The sequence below is a fragment of the Periplaneta americana genome, chromosome 17 (genome assembly GCF_040183065.1).
Source record: "Periplaneta americana isolate PAMFEO1 chromosome 17, P.americana_PAMFEO1_priV1, whole genome shotgun sequence".
NCBI lineage: Eukaryota > Metazoa > Arthropoda > Insecta > Blattodea > Blattidae > Periplaneta > Periplaneta americana.
This window is the reverse complement of record NC_091133.1, coordinates 63932513-63942383: the sequence shown is the minus strand read 5'-3', so window position 1 is coordinate 63942383 and position 9871 is coordinate 63932513.

Below are 9871 nucleotides of genomic sequence, written 5' to 3'. Positions count from 1 at the left end.
CTCATGGAATATTTAACATTTCGAGAAACTTTCTGAAGAGTTACTTTTAATTTTGATGCTGCCACTGTTTATACTAATAATTAGGTAACTGTTCTCCAGTATTGCTGTAAAACAAAACGAAATGCTATGAACAGGTAATCAAAATTTTACAATATTTTTACAAATACAAAATGAGTCGCCAGTGGATTTAAATAACTCATGTACCTGTTCCTCCTATGAACAGAATAATGGCGATGGAATTTTTAATTTAATGATTTTATAATGATTTTATTTCAAAATGTCGGGTTTGTGTATTTTTCCTTCATAACAGATTTTCAGTTCCGTTTTACATATTTACGTGCATATATAGACATGCATATAAAGACATATATTTTTTTTTATTTCCTTACTTATTTATTTAATTATTTATTTATTTATTTATTTGCTTGCTTATTTATTTATTTGTTTATTTATTTATTTATTTATTTACTTATTTATTTATTTATTTATTTATTTATTTATTTATTTATTTATTTATTTATTTATTTATTTATTTATTTAGTCGCGTCATTCCGATGACGGAACATACATTCCCCCTGACGGAGTTTTCAGTACCTATCAGTAATTTAGTTATACTTATTTGCTGACAAAGTGAGAGGGACAAGTGGTAAGTTCATGGCCTCAAACACACCTAGTATGTAACTAAAGAATTATTAAGATGCGAGAGAGGAAAAATTTTGTCCAGAGTCTCTAAGTTAGGCTTGGAGGTCTTTAACGTGCAGGAAAACTCCCTCCCGAAGGAGTTGCGGTCCGGATTTTTGCATACTAAAAAAGCCATCGACCGCAGTGAGGTTTGAACTCGGGTTTAGAGGAGAGTGCTTTACTCCTCGGCCACTGGGGGAGACTATATTTACATACACATATACATGGCATCAATAATAATTATGTGTAAATAAATTCAGCATTTAATGCGCAAACCTACTTTGAATGTGTGTGCGATGTTTCATTACTGGTAGTATAGGTGTAATCATTCAGGAGAGACATCTTATTAGGCCTACTTACTTACTGGCTTTTAAGGAACCCGGAGGTTCATTGCCGTCCTCTCATAAGCCCGTCATTGGTCCCTATTCTGAGCAAGAATAATCCAGTCTCTACCATCATATCCCAGCTTCCTCAAATCCAGTTTAATAGTATCCTCCCATCTACGTCTCGGCCTCCCCAAAGATCTTTTCCCCTCCGGTCTCCTAACTAACACTCTATATGCATTTCTGGATTCTCCCATACGTGCAACATGCCCTGCCCATCTCAAACTTTTGGATTTATTGTTCCTAATTATGTCAGGTGAAGAATACAATGCGTGCAGTTCTGTTTTGTGTAACTTTTTCCAGTCTCCTGTAACTTCATCCCTCTTAGCCCCAAATATTTTCCTAAGCATCTTATTCTCAAACATCCTTAACCTATGTTCCTCTCTCAAAGAGAGAGTCCAAGTTTCACAACCATGAAGAACAACCGGTAATATAACTGTTTTATAAATTCTAACTTTCAGATTTCTTGACAGCAGACTTTATGATAAAAGCTTCTCAACCGAATAATAACAGGCATTTCCCATACTTATTCTGTGTTTAATTTCCTCCCGAGTACCTATTAGGCCTACTAGTAAGTTGAAACGTAAAAATCCTGGTTTCTGTAGAATTACTTTAAAGTTTTTAATATGCATTCAGAATATAGTAGCCACTTGCATGAAATAAACTGAATTTATAACTTGGAATAAAGATAATATCTTGATGAAATCATCAATACAATATCCCTCAAGAAACCGTAGATGTGTAGCACAATATTTAAAAAATGAAGAAAATTACTAAAATTTTATTCAGTAGCGCGTCAACGTAATGTAAGCCTGCCTACAGTAAGGTCACCGTACTGCAAACGCACGCCCAGACTCGAGTTACAAAAAGGTGAATGTGTGTCTATTTTACGACCGAAAATGTTACTTGGTTAAGTTGAATTTATAGTAGGAAGCGATAGCAAATTGAGATATAGCGTGGGTTGCATTGAAATTTTCTAACTTGTTACATCTGTTTCGTATTATTACTCCAACGTTAAAAATAGCTCATATCTGACTGTTCAAAGTATTTGAATTAACGCCAACGAACCGTTGAAAAAGCCAGTGGGAATTTTAGCCATTGGTTGTATTACTATGGAAACTCCTGATTTTGTAACTCAATTGGCAGTCTGTATCAAACAACTGAAATGAGAAGTTTGTACGCCCCTCGCATACAAATGCAAGCTCTCAGGATTGTTTTCATTTAGCGTATTTATAAACTGTTTTGTATTAGCCGTGGAGAACCAGTACAGTATTTCAAACAGTTGAACCAAACTGACTCAAGTTGGAACAATAACAAAGCCTGCCTGACATCGGGGCATCGTTTTGTCTCGTGCAGATCCGTAACATACAATATTGTTGAACTTCCTAACTCTCAACTTATATTCTATTGAGTTGTGTAACAGTCATATGTTTGGTTAGCTAGGTAGTTTAACTATTACATTTAACCCGTTATAAAATAGGGTAAATAATTTGTTACACGCTTCACGAGTTGTCCTTGGATAATTTGTTTCTAGCTTTCTCATTAGTCTATTATTGGGTGAATGTAAATTCATCAGGTCGCTAGCGATCCCTGGTGACTCATTAAGAGAACATTTACAGCGGTTTTTTGATAGGGTGCGCCAGTCCCCTGACTTACTGACTTACTGGCTTTTAAGGAACCCGGAGGTTCATTGCCGCCCTCACATAAGCCCGCCATTGGTCCCTATCCTGAGCAAGATTAATCCAGTCTCTATCATCATATCCCACCTCCCTCAAATCCATTTTAATATTATCTTCCCATCTACGTCTCGGCCTCCCTAAAGGTCTTTTTCCCTCCGGCCTCCCAACTAACACTCTATATGCATTTCTGTATTTGCTCATACGTGCTACATGCCCTGCCCATCTCAAACGTCTGGATTTTATGTTCCTAATTATGTCAGGTGAACAATACAATGCGTGCAGTTCTGTGTTGTGTAACTTTCTTCGTTCTCCTGTAACTTCATCCCTTTTAGCCCCAAATATCTTCCTAAGCACCTTATTCTCAAATACCCTTAACCTATGTTCCTCTCTCAAAGTGAGAGTCCAAGTTTCACAACCATAAAGAACAACCGATAATATAACTGTTTTATAAATTCTAACTTTCAGATTTTTGGACAGCAGACTGGATGATAAAAGCTTCTCAACCGGATAATAACAGGCATTTCCCATATTTATTCTGTGTTTAATTTCCTCCCGAGTATCATTTATATTTGTTACTGTTGCTCCAGGATATTTGAACTTCTCCACCTCTTCAATAGATAAATTTCCAATTTTTATATTTCCATTTCGTACAATATTCTCGTCACAAGACATAATCATATACTTTATCTTTTTGGGATTTACTTCCAAACCTATCTCTTTACTTGCTTCCAGTAAAATTCCCGTGTTTTCCCTAATCGTTTGTGGATTTTCTCCTAACATATTCACGTCATCCGCATAGACAAGCAGCTGATGTAACCCGTTCAATTCCAAACCCTCTCTGTTATCCTGGACTTTCCTAATGACATACTCTAGAGCAAAGTTAAAAAGTAAAGGTGATAGTGCATCTCCTTGCTTTAGCCCACGTGAATTGGAAACGCATCTGACAAAAACTGACCTATACGAACTCTGCTATACGTTTCACTGAGACACATTTTAATTAATCGAACTAGTTTCTTGGGAATGCCAAATTCAATAAGAATATCATATAAAACTTCTCTCTTAACCGAGTCATATTCCTTTTTGAAATCTATGAATAACTGATGCACTGTACCCTTATAATCCCATTTTTTCTTCATTTTCTGTCGAATACAAAATATCTGGTCAATAGTTGATCTATTACGCCTAAAACCAAACTGATGATCCCCAATAATTTCATCTACATATGGAGTTAATCTTCTCAAAAGAATATTGGACAAAATTTTGTACGACGTCAACAATGCCAGTCCCCTACTAACACATAATAATAATAATAATAATAATAATAATAATAATAATAATAATAATAATAATAATAATAATACTTACTTACTTACTGGCTTTTAAGGAACCCGGAGGTTCATTGCCACCCTCACACAAGCCCGCCATTGGTCCCTATCAATAATAATAATAATAATGATAATAATAATAATAATAATAATAATAATAATAATAATACTCCGTGGCGCCACAGGCCTTGAAGGACTCACACCGACCACCAGGCTGCTGGCTTCACGTTCACATGTCGAAGGAGAGGTGGACTATCATCCAACCAGAATATAGGTATCATGTGGTTAGCGCGATGATCCTCCCAGACGTTATAACTGGCTTACTAACACATATATCTTATAAATATAACTTCAACCTAAGGACAACACAAACACCCCCCACGTCATACTTACCAAGGAACAATTCCTAAGAAAAAATCCCGTGTCAAAGTTGGGAATCGAACTCGAAACCTCCTGGTTATGAACCAATGTTGCTAATCACTAGACTTCGAAGTTGAGGCACAATTACTCTGAAGTTAAGTCAACACAGAATAATAAGTGTTTACAAAGTAGCTGGCAAGGTATTCTTCTACCCACATACACATATCATGTTAGTTGGATGGAGTAGTACTGACCAAGCAAGGAAAAAATTAAATGTTCGTCTGAGGGACAAACGTAAATATTTTCTTGATCAGAATACATTGTATTATCGCCTCCAGGTGTATAAACGTAATATTTTTCTTAGGCTTATAAACAGTTATAGGCTACAGGACAATATTATTTACAATGCTACTTTGTAACAATTTTAGATTATTATTATTATTATTATTATTATTATTATTATTATTATTATTATTATTATTATTATTATTATTATTATACTTTATTGTTAGAATATCAGTTCCGCGCCGTGGCATCCTGCCTAGGACTCGCGTTACGAAATGCTCGCTGGTTGGAGTACTCATGGGGGAAGAAATTTTCTCATGAAATTTCGGGCAGTGTATGGGACCGGCGCCCACCCAGCATGGTGATGCACTTGGGGAGCTACGATTGGTAGAGAAATCCGGTTGCAAAAACCAGCTATAACGACTGGGAGGATCATCGTGCTAACAACACGATACCTCCATTCTGGTTGGATGATCGTCCACCTCTGCTTCGGCATATGAACGTGAGATGAGCATCCGGATGGTCGGTCAGGGCCCTTTAAGGGCTGTGGCGTTACGGATTATTATTATTATTATTATTATTATTATTATTATTATTATTATTATTAGAATAATATAATAACATGTCATATATGTAACAGTAGACCTACATATGGGTGAATGGTAAAACAGAAACGTGTGCATTTTGATCACTGTTATGACCACATTCTGCTACCTTCAAATTTTTGCGTTGGAGAGAATGGACCAGAGAATATTGTAACGTTCTCTCTTATACGAACAGGATTCTTTTATGTGTAGCTTTACTTCCCTTGCGAATGAAATCATGCTGAGGATTTTTATTGTCCTTTAAAATCCATCACTATCGTTCGACTTTCGATTCGCGAACTCTGCTTTAACGGATATTATGATAACCACTAGACCATGGCTACCAGCAGGTAAAATTACACTGGTCAACAATGATTTTGTTAAATGTATAATTTCTGCTGTTTCTTATTTAATGTCATCTGTTGATTCCAAAAATGAAGTCAGAATTTTTCTACCATCTATCATTTTTTTTTTTTTAATTTTAGAAAAAATTGATTTATTTTTATTGCTATATTTAGGCCTTAACGTGGTAATGGAAATAAAATATTTCAAATATTTCATTTTATTGCTTTAACAATTGACCTATATCTTTAGTTCACTGTTGCCTGTGAAGTCAGAATTGATAAAAATGAAATTTATTCCTCATAAGACTGCGAGAGTTAGTATTAATTCTCAGTTGATTTGGAACTTACAATAATGAAATAAGTTTCATAACCCGTGTCTTCTTTGTAGTAATTTTAAATGTGGTAAAAGTATCTTATAAAGTGAAACATATCTCGAAATACTGTCTAAATCACAAACAATTTTTGTTACGTTTGTGGTTAATTAACTTAGAAAGCACACAGGTGAATTTTAATAAACTAGTTAAAAGAGCTTAGGGGTGTTCTTTTGATTGCAAAATAGATTAGGACAGGAACTGGGCTCCTGAAATCTGTTGTGCTCCATATAATTCTATTAGCCTAATAGGTTGGCTAAAAGGATCTCGACATATGCCTTTTCTAGTTCCAATGATATGCCGGGAACTTGAGGATCATTCAACAGACTATTACTTTCTAGGAACCACAGATCAGAAGATTACAGAGAACTTGTCAGCGAGCTGATACAGAACTATAACGTGTTGGGATGTCATGTATTTCTCAAAATAACTTCTTGAATTCTCATCTAGTTTTTGTTTCCTCAAAACGAACATGGAGAGCGTTTTCATCAGAATTTTTCTGAAATGGAAAGGCGCTACCAGGAAAAATAAGCCCAAATATTGTCAGACTACCGCTGGACACTCAAAAGACATGTTTCTCAAGCAAAGTATAGCCATATACATATATATATATATATATATATATATATATAAACATTTTAGGTAAAAGTTTTACAAGATATCAATACTAGAAAAGTCTGAAGTACATTTCAAATAATTACTCAAAAACCCTGGGTGATAGAAACATTTTGAAAACAGATCTGAAACCAGCAAGAAAAATGATATAAGAATCACCCATTCTTTATCTTTTATGAAAAAATATGTTTAATTTTGTTGATCAGTGTTCCATGGAAATCATCTCCACATGTGACTCACTGGCAAAACTAGCTTAGTACAGTAACAGCAACTATTCTTTTGTGGAGTGCGTCTTGTTTATGTTACCTGTGTACAAGCAGGAAACGGAATTCGATGATGTCACTGGAATAATGTAACTTTCCTGTCTTCTTTATCAAATTATATTTCACTATTTATTTACTTATTTATTATTTGTTTATTTATTCACCTATTATTTATCTACTCGTATTTGTTCAATTTTCATTTATTAATTTATTCTTCAGTAATTAGTTTAGTATTAATGAATTAATGTACGTATTTATTTGTTTTAATATTTTTTGCAAACTGGAACACCCCCTAGATGTCATGTTTGTCCTCAAGTAGGTCATTTCTTCCTTATTTCTTCTCCGTCTTCATTTCTTTCTTCCTGCCGCTTTATCTCTCTTTCTTATCTCTGTCCGATGTTGAGACACAAACATTAGATTGTTTAGATGTAGAAAACACAATCTTATGTGACTTCATTACTCTTCTACAAATTTAGTGTCATTTAACAAGAGGGACTGCGTTTAGAGTTTTTATTTTTCATCTGTTCTCGGGGGACGAGGCCATCAATCTTGCAGGCACAATGGCTCCGGACGACTGATGAAACATTCATCCCGAGCCAATCCTGGTAAACTGTTGAACCGCTGTACAAGACCAAGGCTCCCGCCTGACAAGCAAGTGACGGCGGTATACACTATTCATGACCTTCCAAGAGTCACCCCAGCCAAGAAGCTTCCATACGGAACACCGACTGGGGCGGGGATGTATTTGAATATGCAACACGGTATTAACAGCTGAAATTGTCCGCAAGAGATGGGTAAACCCCTCCTAATCCACTGAACATATCCTGGTAATAAAATATACTGAAAACAAATTGGCCATGAAAACAAGAATAATATTGCAAGACACGTAAATTAAACTTTGAAAAAAGGCATTGAGTACTCTGTAATAGTGCCATTTACTGAGACAACCTACTTGTTTCTATTGTTATATTTATTGCATTATTAACGATCCTTCATTAATTGATTAATTGTGTGGTTACCTCTCTTCGACGCAATCAGCGATAACTAGTTAGGATTTTTTCTGAGAAGAGTCTGAGGATTCGTTATGGGATTACCTGATCACACATAAGCACATCGAATACATATGCACAAAGCTATCAAGAGTTTTATATTTGTTAAAGAAATTAACGACTTCCGTTTCTCAAAATTATTTAACATGTGTCTACTTTTCTTTCTTTCAGTCGATAATCCGATATGCCCTAATTTTCTGGGGAAATGGAATCAAAATTGGAAGCGTGTTGATTTTACAAAAGAAAGCCATCAGAATTTTATGTAAATCAAATTATCTGGAACAATGTCGGCCACTTTTCAGACAATCACGGATTTTAACAATCATAAATTTCGTTTTTTCGCGAATAACGACTGAACATATGCTAAATTCGCGAGTCATAGGATTTTTCCGATTTCTCGCGAATGTTGCGCGAGTTGAAACGTGTAATTATATGATTTTTTGTATGTAAACCATGTTTTAAACTATGTTTATTTGACAATTTACAATTCATGTTGGAAAATATTCAGCTAAGCCTCGTGTTAATAACATATATCAAAATATGATTAATTATTTATTCCGTCAATATGGCTTAACCTCTTCAGTCCTGTTGTAGCGTATACTATACATAATTTTATTTTAATTTTTTTTTTAAATATCTTGGATACTTTTGAATTTTTGAATAATTAAATTTGATAGAAATGAAGAGTATCACTTTTGCAACATTTCTATACCATATTTATATATTAGAATTTAAAATTTTGGGGCAGCAAGAGTCAAAATTGCCACAAAATTTGATTTTCTGTGAAGACTTGATTTGGGATTTTTGGAACCCCAGAATGATTATGTGACCTTTTTTTTTCAATTTAAAAAAAATATAGATTAGGGACTGAAGAGGTTAAGCATTGAATTACATATGAAAGAAAGAACATATGAAGAGTTTGCGGGAAAAACTATGAATGTCACAGTTTTCTTAAGGTTGATGACATTATCTAATTCAATGGATTACTGCGAAATTTAATGTTGTTCTTATGAAAAATGGTAAAAAGGAGAATTATCACCACGAATACAGTAATCCTTTCCTTTATTTTCTATAGAAACAGCACTACATCTTGCAGTTATAGACTCAATTAGATCATTATGTAATCCTTAATAGAATTGTGATATTCATCGTTTTTCCCGCAAGCTCTTCATATGAAAGAAAATATTGATGTGTCACATCCTATTTAATCTTGATACTAACGTTTTCGCCTCTAATGGGGCATGTTCAGGTACAAGATATAAGTATCATCTAAAATCAATTACAATACAAGTTTTACATTTGAAAATGCCATGACTAGAATAAAATATGACATAGTGACAATATTATCCATACTAACATTAAATGTCCTGTCAAAATATTAAAAACTATTAAAAATTATTAAAAACAAATTTAATTTAACACAATGTGAATTTGCTTAGCTATACAAAGTAGATCCCCTTGTATGGTATCTCAAATATATTGTGTTGTTGCCAATAAGGTCAATAAAATACTAGAAATATATAAAATTAAAACCTAATATTATTAAATGTGGAGTCATAAAAGCGTGTATAACTAATTTCGTAGAGCGATTGGAATTCTCGTTAAATGTTCAATCCTCTCGTATAACATCTTGCGAGTCTAATCATCATACACGAGTTGTTGAACAGAAGGGATATGTTTTTGCCCGTAATCAGCCTAATGGAATAAACTGCAATCCGATGACAAGTTGTTTGTATTCATTTTAATAGAGCAATAGAACCGTGTGTAGTTGTAGACTTGGGTGTTTACTTACAACAACTTGAGTTGTCACGACGAGACCTAGTATAAAAACCTAGATCTAACATATAAAAATCACTAAAAAAAATCACTACTAACTTTTAATTCTAAAATAAAAAAAAAAGTTGGTAATACTACATACAACCAGGTGTCCGT